The sequence below is a fragment of the Coturnix japonica genome, chromosome 3 (genome assembly GCF_054131305.1).
Source record: "Coturnix japonica strain WE chromosome 3, WE-NBRP24, whole genome shotgun sequence".
Lineage (NCBI taxonomy): Eukaryota > Metazoa > Chordata > Aves > Galliformes > Phasianidae > Coturnix > Coturnix japonica.
In genome coordinates, this window is record NC_140665.1 from 73,900,614 (window position 1) to 73,924,462 (window position 23,849).

The 23,849-nt window shown below is 51.8% G+C and overlaps 10 non-coding genes across 10 annotated transcripts; all 10 read right to left on the reverse strand.

Moving 5' to 3' along the window:
• Positions 1-772: 772 nt before the first annotated feature.
• Positions 773-845, reverse strand: TRNAT-GGU (transfer RNA threonine (anticodon GGU)). The gene has a single exon. It is a non-coding gene; the product is annotated as a tRNA-Thr (tRNA).
• Positions 846-3,126: 2,281 nt separating this feature from the next.
• On the reverse strand, positions 3,127-3,199 carry TRNAT-GGU (transfer RNA threonine (anticodon GGU)). Its single transcript has one exon. It is a non-coding gene; the product is annotated as a tRNA-Thr (tRNA).
• Positions 3,200-5,478: 2,279 nt separating this feature from the next.
• TRNAT-GGU (transfer RNA threonine (anticodon GGU)) lies at positions 5,479-5,551 on the reverse strand. The gene has a single exon. It is a non-coding gene; the product is annotated as a tRNA-Thr (tRNA).
• Positions 5,552-7,832: 2,281 nt separating this feature from the next.
• TRNAT-GGU (transfer RNA threonine (anticodon GGU)) lies at positions 7,833-7,905 on the reverse strand. Its single transcript has one exon. It is a non-coding gene; the product is annotated as a tRNA-Thr (tRNA).
• Positions 7,906-10,184: 2,279 nt separating this feature from the next.
• On the reverse strand, positions 10,185-10,257 carry TRNAT-GGU (transfer RNA threonine (anticodon GGU)). Its single transcript has one exon. It is a non-coding gene; the product is annotated as a tRNA-Thr (tRNA).
• A 2,281-nt stretch (positions 10,258-12,538) lies between these two features.
• TRNAT-GGU (transfer RNA threonine (anticodon GGU)) lies at positions 12,539-12,611 on the reverse strand. Its single transcript has one exon. It is a non-coding gene; the product is annotated as a tRNA-Thr (tRNA).
• Positions 12,612-14,890: 2,279 nt separating this feature from the next.
• Positions 14,891-14,963, reverse strand: TRNAT-GGU (transfer RNA threonine (anticodon GGU)). The gene has a single exon. It is a non-coding gene; the product is annotated as a tRNA-Thr (tRNA).
• A 2,281-nt stretch (positions 14,964-17,244) lies between these two features.
• Positions 17,245-17,317, reverse strand: TRNAT-GGU (transfer RNA threonine (anticodon GGU)). The gene has a single exon. It is a non-coding gene; the product is annotated as a tRNA-Thr (tRNA).
• Positions 17,318-19,598: 2,281 nt separating this feature from the next.
• TRNAT-GGU (transfer RNA threonine (anticodon GGU)) lies at positions 19,599-19,671 on the reverse strand. Its single transcript has one exon. It is a non-coding gene; the product is annotated as a tRNA-Thr (tRNA).
• A 2,278-nt stretch (positions 19,672-21,949) lies between these two features.
• Positions 21,950-22,022, reverse strand: TRNAT-GGU (transfer RNA threonine (anticodon GGU)). The gene has a single exon. It is a non-coding gene; the product is annotated as a tRNA-Thr (tRNA).
• Positions 22,023-23,849: the final 1,827 nt, after the last annotated feature.

The window sequence follows — 23,849 nt, forward strand, 5'->3', positions numbered from 1 at the left end:
GATGCCCCGTCCCTGGAGGTGTCCAAGGCCAGGTTGGACGGGGCCCTGGGCAACCTGATTTAGTAAATGTGTATGTTTGGTGGCCCTGCCAGGCAAGCAGGTTCAGGTTGGATATTAGGAAACACTACCACTCACAGTGGTAGCCCATTGGAACAGGCTGCTCAGTGAAATGGTGGAGTCAGCATCATCCCTGGAGGTGTTCAAGAGAAGGGTAGATTTGGCATTGAGGAATATGGTTTGTTTAGTTGACATGGTGGTGATGTGTTGATGGTTGGTCTAAAGAGATTATCTTGGTGCTCTCTTCCAACCTTAATGAATCTCTGATTATATTTTGGGGAAATTGGTGGCTAGGTAAAGGAGGGACTTGGTGGCTACACTAGGGAATAGGCCAGAAGCAAGTTATTAGGTTTATCTAGTTGGATAGCTAACAAAATCATGTAGCAAACATACACATTCACCAAACATACACCTTTACTAGATCAGGTTGCCCAGGGCCCCGTCCAACCTGGCCTTGAACACCTCCAAGGACGGGGCATCCACAACCTCCCTGGGCAGCCTGTTCCAGGGCCTCACCACTCTCCTAGTGAAGAAAGTTCAGTAGTTTTAACACTGAAAATAGTTTTCAATAGTGAACTAGTTCAATAATTTTTCCAATTATATCAAATGCAATTCCTTGCATGAAAGTTAAAGTACATCAGCTCTTCCGTGACTACACTACACTTGATGTTAGCCAAAAGGCCGAGAAGCGATTAAAAACAATGCGCGCCTTCCATGGAGATGCCGGGGATCGAACCCGGGTGCTCATACTTACCGAGCATGCGCACTTACCACTGAGCTACATCTCCGGCGCTTTAAGGGTCAGGCATAGCTCCGCCCCTTGGCTGCGAGCTCCGTCCTAGCTCCGCCCCCACGCCGCTAGCCCCGCCCCCTGCCTTCCCCGCCTCTCCTTGGCTCATCCGAAAGATTCGAACCCACGAGCTCCCGTTTACTAGACAGGCGCTTTAACCAACCCAGCCACGGCGCTGCCCAAGTGCGCTGATGGCACCGAGCTGAGTGCTGCGGTCGATACGGCGGAAAGAAGGGATGTCATTCAGAGGGACCTCGACAGGCTGGAGGTGAAACTAATGAGGTTCAACACGGCAAAGTGCAAGGTTTTGCACTTGGGCCGGAAGAAGCCCAGGCACCTGTACAGGCTGGGAGGAGGAGTGGTCCTTGAGAGCAGCTCGGCAGAGAAAGACCTGGGGGCCCTGATGGACGAAAGGCTCAACATGAGCCAGCAGTGCGCTCTGGCAGCCCGGAATGCAAATGGGATCCTGGGCTCCATCAGGAGAGGGGTGGTCGGCAGGGATAGGGAGGTGATTGTCCCTCTCTACTCGGCTCTTGTGAGGCCCCATCTGGAGTGGGGAAGCTGTGGAAGGCCCCCGGTTCCCTGGGATACAGGGAACTGAGTACAGCCACACACCCTGTGTTTTCAACTGGAGCAGTGTGTCTCTGCCCTTATTTTAGTTACAGAATGCTCCTGAGATTTAATTCCTACCCAGAAGACAGCAGTGTATAGAGGTCCACTTAATATGGGGAGCAACTGCTTAGGTAGAGTGATAGGACATGGGAGAATGGCTTTAAACAGAGAGAGGGTGGCTTGAGTTAGATGTGAGGAGGAAGTTCTTTACTCAGAGGGCGGTGAGGAGTTTGCGCAGCCGCCCAGAGAGCTGCGGGTGCCCCATCTCTGGAGGGGCTGGAGGCCAGGTTGGATGGAACCTGGGCAGCTGAGCTGATGGGGGGCAGCCCTGCCCATGGATGGCGACTTCAGGCAATAGGAGAATGCTGTCCTCTCTACCTGCAGATCTGAATGTCCACAAACAGTATCCCTCAGTGCCACATGCACATGGTTCTCAACCATCACCAGAGACAGTGACTCCACTGCGTCCCTCACCACTCACCACTCTTTCTAAGAAGTTATCCTGATATCCAACTTGAACTTGCCCTGGCACAATGTGAGGCCATTCCTTCTTGTCCTATTGCTGTTACCTGGGAGAGCTGGCTGACTCCCACCACACCACAACCTCATTTAAGGGAATTATAGAGAGCAATAAAGTCTCCTGAGCTTCCTGTTCTCCAAATGGAACTATCCCTGCAAGACCTGTGCTCCAGACCCTTTACCAGCTTCTGGACAGACCTTAGCACTTCAATGTCTTCCTTGTTGCGGGGAGTAAACTCTTTGAATGGGCTGACAATAGCAGGACACGGGGACATAGTTTTAAGTTAAAAGAGGGAAGATTTAGGTTGGATGTTAGGGGGAAGTTCTTCACTAGTAGAGTGGTTAGGCCCTGGAACAGGCTGCCCAGGGAGGTTGTGGATGCCCCGTCCTTGGAGGTGTTCAAGACCAGGTTGGACGGGGCCCTGGGCAACCTGATTTAGTAAATGTGTATGTTTGGTGGCCCTGCCAGGCAAGCAGGTTCAGGTTGGATATTAGGAAACACTACCACTCACAGTGGTAGCCCATTGGAACAGGCTGCTCAGTGAAATGGTGGAGTCAGCATCCCTGGAGGTGTTCAAGAGAAGGGTAGATTTGGCATTGAGGAATATGGTTTGTTTAGTTGACATGGTGGTGATGTGTTGATGGTTGGTCTAAAGAGATTATCTTGGTGCTCTCTTCCAACCTTAATGAATCTCTGATTATATTTTGGGGAAATTAGTGGCTAGGTAAAGGAGGGACTTGGTGGCTACACTAGGGAATAGGCCAGAAGCAAGTTATTAGGTTTATCTAGTTGGATAGCTAACAAAATCATGTAGCAAACATACACATTCACCAAACACACACCTTTACTAGATCAGGTTGCCCAGGGCCCCGTCCAACCTGGCCTTGAACACCTCCAAGGACGGGGCATCCACAACCTCCCTGGGCAGCCTGTTCCAGGGCCTCACCACTCTCCTGGTGAAGAAAGTTCAGTAGTTTTAACACTGAAAATAGTTTTCAATAGTGAACTAGTTCAATAATTTTTCCAATTATATCAAATGCAATTCCTTGCATGAAAGTTAAACTACACATCAGCTCTTCCGTGACTACACTACACTTGATGTTAGCCAAAAGGCCGAGAAGCGATTAAAAACAATGCGCGCCTTCCATGGAGATGCCGGGGATCGAACCCGGGTGCTCATACTTACCGAGCATGCGCACTTACCACTGAGCTACATCTCCGGCGCTTTAAGGGTCAGGCATAGCTCCGCCCCTTGGCTGCGAGCTCCGTCCTAGCTCCGCCCCCACGCCGCTAGCCCCGCCCCCTGCCTTCCCCGCCTCTCCTTGGCTCATCCGAAAGATTCGAACCCACGAGCTCCTGTTTACTAGACAGGCGCTTTAACCAACCCAGCCACGGCGCTGCCCAAGTGCGCTGATGGCACCGAGCTGAGTGCTGCGGTCGATACGGCGGAAAGAAGGGATGTCATTCAGAGGGACCTCGACAGGCTGGAGGTGAAACTAATGAGGTTCAACACGGCAAAGTGCAAGGTTTTGCACTTGGGCCGGAAGAAGCCCAGGCACCTGTACAGGCTGGGAGGAGTGGTCCTTGAGAGCAGCTCGGCAGAGAAAGACCTGGGGGTCCTGATGGACGAAAGGCTCAACGTGAGCCAGCAGTGCGCTCTGGCAGCCCGGAATGCAAATGGGATCCTGGGCTCCATCAGGAGAGGGGTGGTCGGCAGGGATAGGGAGGTGATTGTCCCTCTCTACTCGGCTCTTGTGAGGCCCCATCTGGAGTGGGGAAGCTGTGGAAGGCCCCCAGTTCCCTGGGATACAGGGAACTGAGTACAGCCACACACCCTGTGTTTTCAACTGGAGCAGTGTGTCTCTGCCCTTATTTTTGTTACAAAATGCTCCTGAGATTTAATTCCTACCCAGAAGACAGCAGTGTATAGAGGTCCACTTAATACGGGGAGCAACTGCTTAGGTAGAGTGATAGGACATGGGAGAATGGCTTTAAACAGAGAGAGGGTGGCTTGAGTTAGATGTGAGGAGGAAGTTCTTTACTCAGAGGGCGGTGAGGAGTTGGCGCAGCTGCCCAGAGAGCTGTGGGTGCCCCATCTCTGGAGGGGCCGGAGGCCAGGTTGGATGGAACCTGGGCAGCTGAGCTGATGGGGGGCAGCCCTGCCCATGGATGGTGACTTCAGGCAATAGGAGAATGCTGTCCTCTCTACCTGCAGATCTGAATGTCCACAAACAGTATCCCTCAGTGCCACATGCACATGGTTCTCAACCATCACCAGAGACAGTGACTCCACTGCGTCCCTCACCACTCACCACTCTTTCTAAGAAGTTATCCTGATATCCAACTTGAACTTGCCCTGGCACAATGTGAGGCCATTCCTTCTTGTCCTATTGCTGTTACCTGGGAGAGCTGGCTGACTCCCACCACACCACAACCTCATTTAAGGGAATTATAGAGAGCAATAAAGTCTCCTGAGCTTCCTGTTCTCCAAATGGAACTATCCCTGCAAGACTTGTGCTCCAGACCCTTTACCAGCTTCTGGACAGACCTTAGCACTTCAATGTCTTCCTTGCTGTGGGGAGTAAACTCTTTGAATGGGCTGACAATAGCAGGACACGGGGAAATAGTTTTAAGTTAAAGGAGGGAAGATTTAGGTTGGATGTTAGGGGGAAGTTCTTCACTAGGAGAGTGGTTAGGCCCTGGAACAGGCTGCCCAGGGAGGTTGTGGATGCCCCGTCCCTGGAGGTGTCCAAGGCCAGGTTGGACGGGGCCCTGGGCAACCTGATTTAGTAAATGTGTATGTTTGGTGGCCCTGCCAGGCAAGCAGGTTCAGGTTGGATATTAGGAAACACTACCACTCACAGTGGTAGCCCATTGGAACAGGCTGCTCAGTGAAATGGTGGAGTCAGCATCATCCCTGGAGGTGTTCAAGAGAAGGGTAGATTTGGCATTGAGGAATATGGTTTGTTTAGTTGACATGGTGGTGATGTGTTGATGGTTGGTCTAAAGAGATTATCTTGGTGCTCTCTTCCAACCTTAATGAATCTCTGATTATATTTTGGGGAAATTGGTGGCTAGGTAAAGGAGGGACTTGGTGGCTACACTAGGGAATAGGCCAGAAGCAAGTTATTAGGTTTATCTAGTTGGATAGCTAACAAAATCATGTAGCAAACATACACATTCACCAAACATACACCTTTACTAGATCAGGTTGCCCAGGGCCCCGTCCAACCTGGCCTTGAACACCTCCAAGGACGGGGCATCCACAACCTCCCTGGGCAGCCTGTTCCAGGGCCTCACCACTCTCCTAGTGAAGAAAGTTCAGTAGTTTTAACACTGAAAATAGTTTTCAATAGTGAACTAGTTCAATAATTTTTCCAATTATATCAAATGCAATTCCTTGCATGAAAGTTAAAGTACATCAGCTCTTCCGTGACTACACTACACTTGATGTTAGCCAAAAGGCCGAGAAGCGATTAAAAACAATGCGCGCCTTCCATGGAGATGCCGGGGATCGAACCCGGGTGCTCATACTTACCGAGCATGCGCACTTACCACTGAGCTACATCTCCGGCGCTTTAAGGGTCAGGCATAGCTCCGCCCCTTGGCTGCGAGCTCCGTCCTAGCTCCGCCCCCACGCCGCTAGCCCCGCCCCCTGCCTTCCCCGCCTCTCCTTGGCTCATCCGAAAGATTCGAACCCACGAGCTCCCGTTTACTAGACAGGCGCTTTAACCAACCCAGCCACGGCGCTGCCCAAGTGCGCTGATGGCACCGAGCTGAGTGCTGCGGTCGATACGGCGGAAAGAAGGGATGTCATTCAGAGGGACCTCGACAGGCTGGAGGTGAAACTAATGAGGTTCAACACGGCAAAGTGCAAGGTTTTGCACTTGGGCCGGAAGAAGCCCAGGCACCTGTACAGGCTGGGAGGAGGAGTGGTCCTTGAGAGCAGCTCGGCAGAGAAAGACCTGGGGGCCCTGATGGACGAAAGGCTCAACATGAGCCAGCAGTGCGCTCTGGCAGCCCGGAATGCAAATGGGATCCTGGGCTCCATCAGGAGAGGGGTGGTCGGCAGGGATAGGGAGGTGATTGTCCCTCTCTACTCGGCTCTTGTGAGGCCCCATCTGGAGTGGGGAAGCTGTGGAAGGCCCCCGGTTCCCTGGGATACAGGGAACTGAGTACAGCCACACACCCTGTGTTTTCAACTGGAGCAGTGTGTCTCTGCCCTTATTTTTGTTACAAAATGCTCCTGAGATTTAATTCCTACCCAGAAGACAGCAGTGTATAGAGGTCCACTTAATATGGGGAGCAACTGCTTAGGTAGAGTGATAGGACATGGGAGAATGGCTTTAAACAGAGAGAGGGTGGCTTGAGTTAGATGTGAGGAGGAAGTTCTTTACTCAGAGGGCGGTGAGGAGTTTGCGCAGCCGCCCAGAGAGCTGCGGGTGCCCCATCTCTGGAGGGGCTGGAGGCCAGGTTGGATGGAACCTGGGCAGCTGAGCTGATGGGGGGCAGCCCTGCCCATGGATGGCGACTTCAGGCAATAGGAGAATGCTGTCCTCTCTACCTGCAGATCTGAATGTCCACAAACAGTATCCCTCAGTGCCACATGCACATGGTTCTCAACCATCACCAGAGACAGTGACTCCACTGCGTCCCTCACCACTCACCACTCTTTCTAAGAAGTTATCCTGATATCCAACTTGAACTTGCCCTGGCACAATGTGAGGCCATTCCTTCTTGTCCTATTGCTGTTACCTGGGAGAGCTGGCTGACTCCCACCACACCACAACCTCATTTAAGGGAATTATAGAGAGCAATAAAGTCTCCTGAGCTTCCTGTTCTCCAAATGGAACTATCCCTGCAAGACCTGTGCTCCAGACCCTTTACCAGCTTCTGGACAGACCTTAGCACTTCAATGTCTTCCTTGTTGCGGGGAGTAAACTCTTTGAATGGGCTGACAATAGCAGGACACGGGGACATAGTTTTAAGTTAAAAGAGGGAAGATTTAGGTTGGATGTTAGGGGGAAGTTCTTCACTAGTAGAGTGGTTAGGCCCTGGAACAGGCTGCCCAGGGAGGTTGTGGATGCCCCGTCCTTGGAGGTGTTCAAGACCAGGTTGGACGGGGCCCTGGGCAACCTGATTTAGTAAATGTGTATGTTTGGTGGCCCTGCCAGGCAAGCAGGTTCAGGTTGGATATTAGGAAACACTACCACTCACAGTGGTAGCCCATTGGAACAGGCTGCTCAGTGAAATGGTGGAGTCAGCATCCCTGGAGGTGTTCAAGAGAAGGGTAGATTTGGCATTGAGGAATATGGTTTGTTTAGTTGACATGGTGGTGATGTGTTGATGGTTGGTCTAAAGAGATTATCTTGGTGCTCTCTTCCAACCTTAATGAATCTCTGATTATATTTTGGGGAAATTAGTGGCTAGGTAAAGGAGGGACTTGGTGGCTACACTAGGGAATAGGCCAGAAGCAAGTTATTAGGTTTATCTAGTTGGATAGCTAACAAAATCATGTAGCAAACATACACATTCACCAAACACACACCTTTACTAGATCAGGTTGCCCAGGGCCCCGTCCAACCTGGCCTTGAACACCTCCAAGGACGGGGCATCCACAACCTCCCTGGGCAGCCTGTTCCAGGGCCTCACCACTCTCCTGGTGAAGAAAGTTCAGTAGTTTTAACACTGAAAATAGTTTTCAATAGTGAACTAGTTCAATAATTTTTCCAATTATATCAAATGCAATTCCTTGCATGAAAGTTAAACTACACATCAGCTCTTCCGTGACTACACTACACTTGATGTTAGCCAAAAGGCCGAGAAGCGATTAAAAACAATGCGCGCCTTCCATGGAGATGCCGGGGATCGAACCCGGGTGCTCATACTTACCGAGCATGCGCACTTACCACTGAGCTACATCTCCGGCGCTTTAAGGGTCAGGCATAGCTCCGCCCCTTGGCTGCGAGCTCCGTCCTAGCTCCGCCCCCACGCCGCTAGCCCCGCCCCCTGCCTTCCCCGCCTCTCCTTGGCTCATCCGAAAGATTCGAACCCACGAGCTCCTGTTTACTAGACAGGCGCTTTAACCAACCCAGCCACGGCGCTGCCCAAGTGCGCTGATGGCACCGAGCTGAGTGCTGCGGTCGGTACGGCGGAAAGAAGGGATGTCATTCAGAGGGACCTCGACAGGCTGGAGGTGAAACTAATGAGGTTCAACACGGCAAAGTGCAAGGTTTTGCACTTGGGCCGGAAGAAGCCCAGGCACCTGTACAGGCTGGGAGGAGTGGTCCTTGAGAGCAGCTCGGCAGAGAAAGACCTGGGGGTCCTGATGGACGAAAGGCTCAACGTGAGCCAGCAGTGCGCTCTGGCAGCCCGGAATGCAAACGGGATCCTGGGCTCCATCAGGAGAGGGGTGGTCGGCAGGGATAGGGAGGTGATTGTCCCTCTCTACTCGGCTCTTGTGAGGCCCCATCTGGAGTGGGGAAGCTGTGGAAGGCCCCCAGTTCCCTGGGATACAGGGAACTGAGTACAGCCACACACCCTGTGTTTTCAACTGGAGCAGTGTGTCTCTGCCCTTATTTTTGTTACAAAATGCTCCTGAGATTTAATTCCTACCCAGAAGACAGCAGTGTATAGAGGTCCACTTAATACGGGGAGCAACTGCTTAGGTAGAGTGATAGGACATGGGAGAATGGCTTTAAACAGAGAGAGGGTGGCTTGAGTTAGATGTGAGGAGGAAGTTCTTTACTCAGAGGGCGGTGAGGAGTTGGCGCAGCTGCCCAGAGAGCTGTGGGTGCCCCATCTCTGGAGGGGCCGGAGGCCAGGTTGGATGGAACCTGGGCAGCTGAGCTGATGGGGGGCAGCCCTGCCCATGGATGGTGACTTCAGGCAATAGGAGAATGCTGTCCTCTCTACCTGCAGATCTGAATGTCCACAAACAGTATCCCTCAGTGCCACATGCACATGGTTCTCAACCATCACCAGAGACAGTGACTCCACTGCGTCCCTCACCACTCACCACTCTTTCTAAGAAGTTATCCTGATATCCAACTTGAACTTGCCCTGGCACAATGTGAGGCCATTCCTTCTTGTCCTATTGCTGTTACCTGGGAGAGCTGGCTGACTCCCACCACACCACAACCTCATTTAAGGGAATTATAGAGAGCAATAAAGTCTCCTGAGCTTCCTGTTCTCCAAATGGAACTATCCCTGCAAGACTTGTGCTCCAGACCCTTTACCAGCTTCTGGACAGACCTTAGCACTTCAATGTCTTCCTTGCTGTGGGGAGTAAACTCTTTGAATGGGCTGACAATAGCAGGACACGGGGAAATAGTTTTAAGTTAAAGGAGGGAAGATTTAGGTTGGATGTTAGGGGGAAGTTCTTCACTAGGAGAGTGGTTAGGCCCTGGAACAGGCTGCCCAGGGAGGTTGTGGATGCCCCGTCCCTGGAGGTGTCCAAGGCCAGGTTGGACGGGGCCCTGGGCAACCTGATTTAGTAAATGTGTATGTTTGGTGGCCCTGCCAGGCAAGCAGGTTCAGGTTGGATATTAGGAAACACTACCACTCACAGTGGTAGCCCATTGGAACAGGCTGCTCAGTGAAATGGTGGAGTCAGCATCATCCCTGGAGGTGTTCAAGAGAAGGGTAGATTTGGCATTGAGGAATATGGTTTGTTTAGTTGACATGGTGGTGATGTGTTGATGGTTGGTCTAAAGAGATTATCTTGGTGCTCTCTTCCAACCTTAATGAATCTCTGATTATATTTTGGGGAAATTGGTGGCTAGGTAAAGGAGGGACTTGGTGGCTACACTAGGGAATAGGCCAGAAGCAAGTTATTAGGTTTATCTAGTTGGATAGCTAACAAAATCATGTAGCAAACATACACATTCACCAAACATACACCTTTACTAGATCAGGTTGCCCAGGGCCCCGTCCAACCTGGCCTTGAACACCTCCAAGGACGGGGCATCCACAACCTCCCTGGGCAGCCTGTTCCAGGGCCTCACCACTCTCCTAGTGAAGAAAGTTCAGTAGTTTTAACACTGAAAATAGTTTTCAATAGTGAACTAGTTCAATAATTTTTCCAATTATATCAAATGCAATTCCTTGCATGAAAGTTAAAGTACATCAGCTCTTCCGTGACTACACTACACTTGATGTTAGCCAAAAGGCCGAGAAGCGATTAAAAACAATGCGCGCCTTCCATGGAGATGCCGGGGATCGAACCCGGGTGCTCATACTTACCGAGCATGCGCACTTACCACTGAGCTACATCTCCGGCGCTTTAAGGGTCAGGCATAGCTCCGCCCCTTGGCTGCGAGCTCCGTCCTAGCTCCGCCCCCACGCCGCTAGCCCCGCCCCCTGCCTTCCCCGCCTCTCCTTGGCTCATCCGAAAGATTCGAACCCACGAGCTCCCGTTTACTAGACAGGCGCTTTAACCAACCCAGCCACGGCGCTGCCCAAGTGCGCTGATGGCACCGAGCTGAGTGCTGCGGTCGATACGGCGGAAAGAAGGGATGTCATTCAGAGGGACCTCGACAGGCTGGAGGTGAAACTAATGAGGTTCAACACGGCAAAGTGCAAGGTTTTGCACTTGGGCCGGAAGAAGCCCAGGCACCTGTACAGGCTGGGAGGAGGAGTGGTCCTTGAGAGCAGCTCGGCAGAGAAAGACCTGGGGGCCCTGATGGACGAAAGGCTCAACATGAGCCAGCAGTGCGCTCTGGCAGCCCGGAATGCAAATGGGATCCTGGGCTCCATCAGGAGAGGGGTGGTCGGCAGGGATAGGGAGGTGATTGTCCCTCTCTACTCGGCTCTTGTGAGGCCCCATCTGGAGTGGGGAAGCTGTGGAAGGCCCCCGGTTCCCTGGGATACAGGGAACTGAGTACAGCCACACACCCTGTGTTTTCAACTGGAGCAGTGTGTCTCTGCCCTTATTTTAGTTACAGAATGCTCCTGAGATTTAATTCCTACCCAGAAGACAGCAGTGTATAGAGGTCCACTTAATATGGGGAGCAACTGCTTAGGTAGAGTGATAGGACATGGGAGAATGGCTTTAAACAGAGAGAGGGTGGCTTGAGTTAGATGTGAGGAGGAAGTTCTTTACTCAGAGGGCGGTGAGGAGTTTGCGCAGCCGCCCAGAGAGCTGCGGGTGCCCCATCTCTGGAGGGGCTGGAGGCCAGGTTGGATGGAACCTGGGCAGCTGAGCTGATGGGGGGCAGCCCTGCCCATGGATGGCGACTTCAGGCAATAGGAGAATGCTGTCCTCTCTACCTGCAGATCTGAATGTCCACAAACAGTATCCCTCAGTGCCACATGCACATGGTTCTCAACCATCACCAGAGACAGTGACTCCACTGCGTCCCTCACCACTCACCACTCTTTCTAAGAAGTTATCCTGATATCCAACTTGAACTTGCCCTGGCACAATGTGAGGCCATTCCTTCTTGTCCTATTGCTGTTACCTGGGAGAGCTGGCTGACTCCCACCACACCACAACCTCATTTAAGGGAATTATAGAGAGCAATAAAGTCTCCTGAGCTTCCTGTTCTCCAAATGGAACTATCCCTGCAAGACCTGTGCTCCAGACCCTTTACCAGCTTCTGGACAGACCTTAGCACTTCAATGTCTTCCTTGTTGCGGGGAGTAAACTCTTTGAATGGGCTGACAATAGCAGGACACGGGGACATAGTTTTAAGTTAAAAGAGGGAAGATTTAGGTTGGATGTTAGGGGGAAGTTCTTCACTAGTAGAGTGGTTAGGCCCTGGAACAGGCTGCCCAGGGAGGTTGTGGATGCCCCGTCCTTGGAGGTGTTCAAGACCAGGTTGGACGGGGCCCTGGGCAACCTGATTTAGTAAATGTGTATGTTTGGTGGCCCTGCCAGGCAAGCAGGTTCAGGTTGGATATTAGGAAACACTACCACTCACAGTGGTAGCCCATTGGAACAGGCTGCTCAGTGAAATGGTGGAGTCAGCATCCCTGGAGGTGTTCAAGAGAAGGGTAGATTTGGCATTGAGGAATATGGTTTGTTTAGTTGACATGGTGGTGATGTGTTGATGGTTGGTCTAAAGAGATTATCTTGGTGCTCTCTTCCAACCTTAATGAATCTCTGATTATATTTTGGGGAAATTAGTGGCTAGGTAAAGGAGGGACTTGGTGGCTACACTAGGGAATAGGCCAGAAGCAAGTTATTAGGTTTATCTAGTTGGATAGCTAACAAAATCATGTAGCAAACATACACATTCACCAAACACACACCTTTACTAGATCAGGTTGCCCAGGGCCCCGTCCAACCTGGCCTTGAACACCTCCAAGGACGGGGCATCCACAACCTCCCTGGGCAGCCTGTTCCAGGGCCTCACCACTCTCCTGGTGAAGAAAGTTCAGTAGTTTTAACACTGAAAATAGTTTTCAATAGTGAACTAGTTCAATAATTTTTCCAATTATATCAAATGCAATTCCTTGCATGAAAGTTAAACTACACATCAGCTCTTCCGTGACTACACTACACTTGATGTTAGCCAAAAGGCCGAGAAGCGATTAAAAACAATGCGCGCCTTCCATGGAGATGCCGGGGATCGAACCCGGGTGCTCATACTTACCGAGCATGCGCACTTACCACTGAGCTACATCTCCGGCGCTTTAAGGGTCAGGCATAGCTCCGCCCCTTGGCTGCGAGCTCCGTCCTAGCTCCGCCCCCACGCCGCTAGCCCCGCCCCCTGCCTTCCCCGCCTCTCCTTGGCTCATCCGAAAGATTCGAACCCACGAGCTCCTGTTTACTAGACAGGCGCTTTAACCAACCCAGCCACGGCGCTGCCCAAGTGCGCTGATGGCACCGAGCTGAGTGCTGCGGTCGATACGGCGGAAAGAAGGGATGTCATTCAGAGGGACCTCGACAGGCTGGAGGTGAAACTAATGAGGTTCAACACGGCAAAGTGCAAGGTTTTGCACTTGGGCCGGAAGAAGCCCAGGCACCTGTACAGGCTGGGAGGAGTGGTCCTTGAGAGCAGCTCGGCAGAGAAAGACCTGGGGGTCCTGATGGACGAAAGGCTCAACGTGAGCCAGCAGTGCGCTCTGGCAGCCCGGAATGCAAATGGGATCCTGGGCTCCATCAGGAGAGGGGTGGTCGGCAGGGATAGGGAGGTGATTGTCCCTCTCTACTCGGCTCTTGTGAGGCCCCATCTGGAGTGGGGAAGCTGTGGAAGGCCCCCAGTTCCCTGGGATACAGGGAACTGAGTACAGCCACACACCCTGTGTTTTCAACTGGAGCAGTGTGTCTCTGCCCTTATTTTTGTTACAAAATGCTCCTGAGATTTAATTCCTACCCAGAAGACAGCAGTGTATAGAGGTCCACTTAATACGGGGAGCAACTGCTTAGGTAGAGTGATAGGACATGGGAGAATGGCTTTAAACAGAGAGAGGGTGGCTTGAGTTAGATGTGAGGAGGAAGTTCTTTACTCAGAGGGCGGTGAGGAGTTGGCGCAGCTGCCCAGAGAGCTGTGGGTGCCCCATCTCTGGAGGGGCCGGAGGCCAGGTTGGATGGAACCTGGGCAGCTGAGCTGATGGGGGGCAGCCCTGCCCATGGATGGTGACTTCAGGCAATAGGAGAATGCTGTCCTCTCTACCTGCAGATCTGAATGTCCACAAACAGTATCCCTCAGTGCCACATGCACATGGTTCTCAACCATCACCAGAGACAGTGACTCCACTGCGTCCCTCACCACTCACCACTCTTTCTAAGAAGTTATCCTGATATCCAACTTGAACTTGCCCTGGCACAATGTGAGGCCATTCCTTCTTGTCCTATTGCTGTTACCTGGGAGAGCTGGCTGACTCCCACCACACCACAACCTCATTTAAGGGAATTATAGAGAGCAATAAAGTCTCCTGAGCTTCCTGTTCTCCAAATGGAACTATCCCTGCAAGACTTGTGCTCCAGACCCTTTACCAGCTTCTGGACAGACCTTAGCACTTCAATGTCTTCCTTGCTGTGGGGAGTAAACTCTTTGAATGGGCTGACAATAGCAGGACACGGGGAAATAGTTTTAAGTTAAAGGAGGGAAGATTTAGGTTGGATGTTAGGGGGAAGTTCTTCACTAGGAGAGTGGTTAGGCCCTGGAACAGGCTGCCCAGGGAGGTTGTGGATGCCCCGTCCCTGGAGGTGTCCAAGGCCAGGTTGGACGGGGCCCTGGGCAACCTGATTTAGTAAATGTGTATGTTTGGTGGCCCTGCCAGGCAAGCAGGTTCAGGTTGGATATTAGGAAACACTACCACTCACAGTGGTAGCCCATTGGAACAGGCTGCTCAGTGAAATGGTGGAGTCAGCATCATCCCTGGAGGTGTTCAAGAGAAGGGTAGATTTGGCATTGAGGAATATGGTTTGTTTAGTTGACATGGTGGTGATGTGTTGATGGTTGGTCTAAAGAGATTATCTTGGTGCTCTCTTCCAACCTTAATGAATCTCTGATTATATTTTGGGGAAATTGGTGGCTAGGTAAAGGAGGGACTTGGTGGCTACACTAGGGAATAGGCCAGAAGCAAGTTATTAGGTTTATCTAGTTGGATAGCTAACAAAATCATGTAGCAAACATACACATTCACCAAACATACACCTTTACTAGATCAGGTTGCCCAGGGCCCCGTCCAACCTGGCCTTGAACACCTCCAAGGACGGGGCATCCACAACCTCCCTGGGCAGCCTGTTCCAGGGCCTCACCACTCTCCTAGTGAAGAAAGTTCAGTAGTTTTAACACTGAAAATAGTTTTCAATAGTGAACTAGTTCAATAATTTTTCCAATTATATCAAATGCAATTCCTTGCATGAAAGTTAAAGTACATCAGCTCTTCCGTGACTACACTACACTTGATGTTAGCCAAAAGGCCGAGAAGCGATTAAAAACAATGCGCGCCTTCCATGGAGATGCCGGGGATCGAACCCGGGTGCTCATACTTACCGAGCATGCGCACTTACCACTGAGCTACATCTCCGGCGCTTTAAGGGTCAGGCATAGCTCCGCCCCTTGGCTGCGAGCTCCGTCCTAGCTCCGCCCCCACGCCGCTAGCCCCGCCCCCTGCCTTCCCCGCCTCTCCTTGGCTCATCCGAAAGATTCGAACCCACGAGCTCCCGTTTACTAGACAGGCGCTTTAACCAACCCAGCCACGGCGCTGCCCAAGTGCGCTGATGGCACCGAGCTGAGTGCTGCGGTCGATACGGCGGAAAGAAGGGATGTCATTCAGAGGGACCTCGACAGGCTGGAGGTGAAACTAATGAGGTTCAACACGGCAAAGTGCAAGGTTTTGCACTTGGGCCGGAAGAAGCCCAGGCACCTGTACAGGCTGGGAGGAGGAGTGGTCCTTGAGAGCAGCTCGGCAGAGAAAGACCTGGGGGCCCTGATGGACGAAAGGCTCAACATGAGCCAGCAGTGCGCTCTGGCAGCCCGGAATGCAAATGGGATCCTGGGCTCCATCAGGAGAGGGGTGGTCGGCAGGGATAGGGAGGTGATTGTCCCTCTCTACTCGGCTCTTGTGAGGCCCCATCTGGAGTGGGGAAGCTGTGGAAGGCCCCCGGTTCCCTGGGATACAGGGAACTGAGTACAGCCACACACCCTGTGTTTTCAACTGGAGCAGTGTGTCTCTGCCCTTATTTTTGTTACAAAATGCTCCTGAGATTTAATTCCTACCCAGAAGACAGCAGTGTATAGAGGTCCACTTAATATGGGGAGCAACTGCTTAGGTAGAGTGATAGGACATGGGAGAATGGCTTTAAACAGAGAGAGGGTGGCTTGAGTTAGATGTGAGGAGGAAGTTCTTTACTCAGAGGGCGGTGAGGAGTTTGCGCAGCCGCCCAGAGAGCTGCGGGTGCCCCATCTCTGGAGGGGCTGGAGGCCAGGTTGGATGGAACCTGGGCAGCTGAGCTGATGGGGGGCAGCCCTGCCCATGGATGGCGACTTCAGGCAATAGGAGAATGCTGTCCTCTCTACCTGCAGATCTGAATGTCCACAAACAGTATCCCTCAGTGCCACATGCACATGGTTCTCAACCATCACCAGAGACAGTGACTCCACTGCGTCCCTCACCACTCACCACTCTTTCTAAGAAGTTATCCTGATATCCAACTTGAACTTGCCCTGGCACAATGTGAGGCCATTCCTTCTTGTCCTATTGCTGTTACCTGGGAGAGCTGGCTGACTCCCACCACACCACAACCTCATTTAAGGGAATTATAGAGAGCAATAAAGTCTCCTGAGCTTCCTGTTCTCCAAATGGAACTATCCCTGCAAGACCTGTGCTCCAGACCCTTTACCAGCTTCTGGACAGACCTTAGCACTTCAATGTCTTCCTTGTTGCGGGGAGTAAACTCTTTGAATGGGCTGACAATAGCAGGACACGGGGACATAGTTTTAAGTTAAAAGAGGGAAGATTTAGGTTGGATGTTAGGGGGAAGTTCTTCACTAGTAGAGTGGTTAGGCCCTGGAACAGGCTGCCCAGGGAGGTTGTGGATGCCCCGTCCTTGGAGGTGTTCAAGACCAGGTTGGACGGGGCCCTGGGCAACCTGATTTAGTAAATGTGTATGTTTGGTGGCCCTGCCAGGCAAGCAGGTTCAGGTTGGATATTAGGAAACACTACCACTCACAGTGGTAGCCCATTGGAACAGGCTGCTCAGTGAAATGGTGGAGTCAGCATCCCTGGAGGTGTTCAAGAGAAGGGTAGATTTGGCATTGAGGAATATGGTTTGTTTAGTTGACATGGTGGTGATGTGTTGATGGTTGGTCTAAAGAGATTATCTTGGTGCTCTCTTCCAACCTTAATGAATCTCTGATTATATTTTGGGGAAATTAGTGGCTAGGTAAAGGAGGGACTTGGTGGCTACACTAGGGAATAGGCCAGAAGCAAGTTATTAGGTTTATCTAGTTGGATAGCTAACAAAATCATGTAGCAAACATACACATTCACCAAACACACACCTTTACTAGATCAGGTTGCCCAGGGCCCCGTCCAACCTGGCCTTGAACACCTCCAAGGACGGGGCATCCACAACCTCCCTGGGCAGCCTGTTCCAGGGCCTCACCACTCTCCTGGTGAAGAAAGTTCAGTAGTTTTAACACTGAAAATAGTTTTCAATAGTGAACTAGTTCAATAATTTTTCCAATTATATCAAATGCAATTCCTTGCATGAAAGTTAAACTACACATCAGCTCTTCCGTGACTACACTACACTTGATGTTAGCCAAAAGGCCGAGAAGCGATTAAAAACAATGCGCGCCTTCCATGGAGATGCCGGGGATCGAACCCGGGTGCTCATACTTACCGAGCATGCGCACTTACCACTGAGCTACATCTCCGGCGCTTTAAGGGTCAGGCATAGCTCCGCCCCTTGGCTGCGAGCTCCGTCCTAGCTCCGCCCCCACGCCGCTAGCCCCGCCCCCTGCCTTCCCCGCCTCTCCTTGGCTCATCCGAAAGATTCGAACCCACGAGCTCCTGTTTACTAGACAGGCGCTTTAACCAACCCAGCCACGGCGCTGCCCAAGTGCGCTGACGGCACCGAGCTGAGTGCTGCGGTCGATACGGCGGAAAGAAGGGATGTCATTCAGAGGGACCTCGACAGGCTGGAGGTGAAACTAATGAGGTTCAACACGGCAAAGTGCAAGGTTTTGCACTTGGGCCGGAAGAAGCCCAGGCACCTGTACAGGCTGGGAGGAGTGGTCCTTGAGAGCAGCTCGGCAGAGAAAGACCTGGGGGTCCTGATGGACGAAAGGCTCAACGTGAGCCAGCAGTGCGCTCTGGCAGCCCGGAATGCAAATGGGATCCTGGGCTCCATCAGGAGAGGGGTGGTCGGCAGGGATAGGGAGGTGATTGTCCCTCTCTACTCGGCTCTTGTGAGGCCCCATCTGGAGTGGGGAAGCTGTGGAAGGCCCCCAGTTCCCTGGGATACAGGGAACTGAGTACAGCCACACACCCTGTGTTTTCAACTGGAGCAGTGTGTCTCTGCCCTTATTTTTGTTACAAAATGCTCCTGAGATTTAATTCCTACCCAGAAGACAGCAGTGTATAGAGGTCCACTTAATACGGGGAGCAACTGCTTAGGTAGAGTGATAGGACATGGGAGAATGGCTTTAAACAGAGAGAGGGTGGCTTGAGTTAGATGTGAGGAGGAAGTTCTTTACTCAGAGGGCGGTGAGGAGTTGGCGCAGCGGCCCAGAGAGCTGTGGGTGCCCCATCTCTGGAGGGGCCGGAGGCCAGGTTGGATGGAACCTGGGCAGCTGAGCTGATGGGGGGCAGCCCTGCCCATGGATGGTGACTTCAGGCAATAGGAGAATGCTGTCCTCTCTACCTGCAGATCTGAATGTCCACAAACAGTATCCCTCAGTGCCACATGCACATGGTTCTCAACCATCACCAGAGACAGTGACTCCACTGCATCCCTCACCACTCACCACTCTTTCTAAGAAGTTATCCTGATATCCAACTTGAACTTGCCCTGGCACAATGTGAGGCCATTCCTTCTTGTCCTATTGCTGTTACCTGGGAGAGCTGGCTGACTCCCACCACACCACAACCTCATTTAAGGGAATTATAGAGAGCAATAAAGTCTCCTGAGCTTCCTGTTCTCCAAATGGAACTATCCCTGCAAGACTTGTGCTCCAGACCCTTTACCAGCTTCTGGACAGACCTTAGCACTTCAATGTCTTCCTTGCTGTGGGGAGTAAACTCTTTGAATGGGCTGACAATAGCAGGACACGGGGAAATAGTTTTAAGTTAAAGGAGGGAAGATTTAGGTTGGATGTTAGGGGGAAGTTCTTCACTAGGAGAGTGGTTAGGCCCTGGAACAGGCTGCCCAGGGAGGTTGTGGATGCCCCGTCCCTGGAGGTGTCCAAGGCCAGGTTGGACGGGGCCCTGGGCAACCTGATTTAGTAAATGTGTATGTTTGGTGGCCCTGCCAGGCAAGCAGGTTCAGGTTGGATATTAGGAAACACTACCACTCACAGTGGTAGCCCATTGGAACAGGCTGCTCAGTGAAATGGTGGAGTCAGCATCATCCCTGGAGGTGTTCAAGAGAAGGGTAGATTTGGCATTGAGGAATATGGTTTGTTTAGTTGACATGGTGGTGATGTGTTGATGGTTGGTCTAAAGAGATTATCTTGGTGCTCTCTTCCAACCTTAATGAATCTCTGATTATATTTTGGGGAAATTAGTGGCTAGGTAAAGGAGGGACTTGGTGGCTACACTAGGGAATAGGCCAGAAGCAAGTTATTAGGTTTATCTAGTTGGATAGCTAACAAAATCATGTAGCAAACATACACATTCACCAAACACACACCTTTACTAGATCAGGTTGCCCAGGGCCCCGTCCAACCTGGCCTTGAACACCTCCAAGGACGGGGCATCCACAACCTCCCTGGGCAGCCTGTTCCAGGGCCTCACCACTCTCCTGGTGAAGAAAGTTCAGTAGTTTTAACACTGAAAATAGTTTTCAATAGTGAACTAGTTCAATAATTTTTCCAATTATATCAAATGCAATTCCTTGCATGAAAGTTAAACTACACATCAGCTCTTCCGTGACTACACTACACTTGATGTTAGCCAAAAGGCCGAGAAGCGATTAAAAACAATGCGCGCCTTCCATGGAGATGCCGGGGATCGAACCCGGGTGCTCATACTTACCGAGCATGCGCACTTACCACTGAGCTACATCTCCGGCGCTTTAAGGGTCAGGCATAGCTCCGCCCCTTGGCTGCGAGCTCCGTCCTAGCTCCGCCCCCACGCCGCTAGCCCCGCCCCCTGCCTTCCCCGCCTCTCCTTGGCTCATCCGAAAGATTCGAACCCACGAGCTCCTGTTTACTAGACAGGCGCTTTAACCAACCCAGCCACGGCGCTGCCCAAGTGCGCTGATGGCACCGAGCTGAGTGCTGCGGTCGGTACGGCGGAAAGAAGGGATGTCATTCAGAGGGACCTCGACAGGCTGGAGGTGAAACTAATGAGGTTCAACACGGCAAAGTGCAAGGTTTTGCACTTGGGCCGGAAGAAGCCCAGGCACCTGTACAGGCTGGGAGGAGTGGTCCTTGAGAGCAGCTCGGCAGAGAAAGACCTGGGGGCCCTGATGGACGAAAGGCTCAACATGAGCCAGCAGTGCGCTCTGGCAGCCCGGAATGCAAATGGGATCCTGGGCTCCATCAGGAGAGGGGTGGTCGGCAGGGATAGGGAGGTGATTGTCCCTCTCTACTCGGCTCTTGTGAGGCCCCATCTGGAGTGGGGAAGCTGTGGAAGGCCCCCGGTTCCCTGGGATACAGGGAACTGAGTACAGCCACACACCCTGTGTTTTCAACTGGAGCAGTGTGTCTCTGCCCTTATTTTTGTTACAAAATGCTCCTGAGATTTAATTCCTACCCAGAAGACAGCAGTGTATAGAGGTCCACTTAATATGGGGAGCAACTGCTTAGGTAGAGTGATAGGACATGGGAGAATGGCTTTAAACAGAGAGAGGGTGGCTTGAGTTAGATGTGAGGAGGAAGTTCTTTACTCAGAGGGCGGTGAGGAGTTGGCGCAGCTGCCCAGAGAGCTGCGGGTGCCCCATCTCTGGAGGGGCTGGAGGCCAGGTTGGATGGAACCTGGGCAGCTGAGCTGATGGGGGGCAGCCCTGCCCATGGATGGCGACTTCAGGCAATAGGAGAATGCTGTCCTCTCTACCTGCAGATCTGAATGTCCACAAACAGTATCCCTCAGTGCCACATGCACATGGTTCTCAACCATCACCAGAGACAGTGACTCCACTGCGTCCCTCACCACTCACCACTCTTTCTAAGAAGTTATCCTGATATCCAACTTGAACTTGCCCTGGCACAATGTGAGGCCATTCCTTCTTGTCCTATTGCTGTTACCTGGGAGAGCTGGCTGACTCCCACCACACCACAACCTCATTTAAGGGAATTATAGAGAGCAATAAAGTCTCCTGAGCTTCCTGTTCTCCAAATGGAACTATCCCTGCAAGACCTGTGCTCCAGACCCTTTACCAGCTTCTGGACAGACCTTAGCACTTCAATGTCTTCCTTGCTGTGGGGAGTAAACTCTTTGAATGGGCTGACAATAGCAGGACACGGGGACATAGTTTTAAGTTAAAAGAGGGAAGATTTAGGTTGGATGTTAGGGGGAAGTTCTTCACTAGTAGAGTGGTTAGGCCCTGGAACAGGCTGCCCAGGGAGGTTGTGGATGCCCCGTCCTTGGAGGTGTTCAAGACCAGGTTGGACGGGGCCCTGGGCAACCTGATTTAGTAAATGTGTATGTTTGGTGGCCCTGCCAGGCAAGCAGGTTCAGGTTGGATATTAGGAAACACTACCACTCACAGTGGTAGCCCATTGGAACAGGCTGCTCAGTGAAATGGTGGAGTCAGCATCCCTGGAGGTGTTCAAGAGAAGGGTAGATTTGGCATTGAGGAATATGGTTTGTTTAGTTGACATGGTGGTGATGTGTTGATGGTTGGTCTAAAGAGATTATCTTGGTGCTCTCTTCCAACCTTAATGAATCTCTGATTATATTTTGGGGAAATTAGTGGCTAGGTAAAGGAGGGACTTGGTGGCTACACTAGGGAATAGGCCAGAAGCAAGTTATTAGGTTTATCTAGTTGGATAGCTAACAAAATCATGTAGCAAACATACACATTCACCAAACACACACCTTTACTAGATCAGGTTGCCCAGGGCCCCGTCCAACCTGGCCTTGAACACCTCCAAGGACGGGGCATCCACAACCTCCCTGGGCAGCCTGTTCCAGGGCCTCACCACTCTCCTGGTGAAGAAAGTTCAGTAGTTTTAACACTGAAAATAGTTTTCAATAGTGAACTAGTTCAATAATTTTTCCAATTATATCAAATGCAATTCCTTGCATGAAAGTTAAACTACACATCAGCTCTTCCGTGACTACACTACACTTGATGTTAGCCAAAAGGCCGAGAAGCGATTAAAAACAATGCGCGCCCTCCATGGAGATGCCGGGGATCGAACCCGGGTGCTCATACTTACCGAGCATGCGCACTTACCACTGAGCTACATCTCCGGCGCTTTAAGGGTCAGGCATAGCTCCGCCCCTTGGCTGCGAGCTCCGTCCTAGCTCCGCCCCCACGCCGCTAGCCCCGCCCCCTGCCTTCCCCGCCTCTCCTTGGCTCATCCGAAAGATTCGAACCCACGAGCTCCCGTTTACTAGACAGGCGCTTTAACCAACCCAGCCACGGCGCTGCCCAAGTGCGCTGATGGCACCGAGCTGAGTGCTGCGGTCGATACGGCGGAAAGAAGGGATGTCATTCAGAGGGACCTCGACAGGCTGGAGGTGAAACTAATGAGGTTCAACACGGCAAAGTGCAAGGTTTTGCACTTGGGCCGGAAGAAGCCCAGGCACCTGTACAGGCTGGGAGGAGGAGTGGTCCTTGAGAGCAGCTCGGCAGAGAAAGACCTGGGGGCCCTGATGGACGAAAGGCTCAACATGAGCCAGCAGTGCGCTCTGGCAGCCCGGAATGCAAATGGGATCCTGGGCTCCATCAGGAGAGGGGTGGTCGGCAGGGATAGGGAGGTGATTGTCCCTCTCTACTCGGCTCTTGTGAGGCCCCATCTGGAGTGGGGAAGCTGTGGAAGGCCCCCGGTTCCCTGGGATACAGGGAACTGAGTACAGCCACACACCCTGTGTTTTCAACTGGAGCAGTGTGTCTCTGCCCTTATTTTTGTTACAAAATGCTCCTGAGATTTAATTCCTACCCAGAAGACAGCAGTGTATAGAGGTCCACTTAATATGGGGAGCAACTGCTTAGGTAGAGTGATAGGACATGGGAGAATGGCTTTAAACAGAGAGAGGGTGGCTTGAGTTAGATGTGAGGAGGAAGTTCTTTACTCAGAGGGCGGTGAGGAGTTGGCGCAGCTGCCCAGAGAGCTGCGGGTGCCCCATCTCTGGAGGGGCTGGAGGCCAGGTTGGATGGAACCTGGGCAGCTGAGCTGATGGGGGGCAGCCCTGCCCATGGATGGCGACTTCAGGCAATAGGAGAATGCTGTCCTCTCTACCTGCAGATCTGAATGTCCACAAACAGTATCCCTCAGTGCCACATGCACATGGTTCTCAACCATCACCAGAGACAGTGACTCCACTGCGTCCCTCACCACTCACCACTCTTTCTAAGAAGTTATCCTGATATCCAACTTGAACTTGCCCTGGCACAATGTGAGGCCATTCCTTCTTGTCCTATTGCTGTTACCTGGGAGAGAAGGCTGACTCCCACCACACCACAACCTCATTTAAGGGAATTATAGAGAGCAATAAAGTCTCCTGAGCTTCCTGTTCTCCAAATGGAACTATCTCTGCAAGACCTGTGCTCCAGACCCTTTACCAGCTTCTGGACAGACCTTAGCACTTCAATGTCTTCCTTGCTGTGGGGAGTAAACTCTTTGAATGGGCTGACAATAGCAGGACACGGGGACATAGTTTTCAGTTAAAAGAGGGAAGATTTAGGTTGGATGTTAGGGGGAAGTTCTTCACTAGTAGAGTGGTTAGGCCCTGGAACAGGCTGCCCAGGGAGGTTGTGGATGCCCCGTCCTTGGAGGTGTTCAAGACCAGGTTGGACGGGGCCCTGGGCAACCTGATTTAGTAAATGTGTATGTTTGGTGGCCCTGCCAGGCAAGCAGGTTCAGGTTGGATATTAGGAAACACTACCACTCACAGTGGTAGCCCATTGGAACAGGCTGCTCAGTGAAATGGTGGAGTCAGCATCCCTGGAGGTGTTCAAGAGAAGGGTAGATTTGGCATTGAGGAATATGGTTTGTTTAGTTGACATGGTGGTGATGTGTTGATGGTTGGTCTAAAGAGATTATCTTGGTGCTCTCTTCCAACCTTAATGAATCT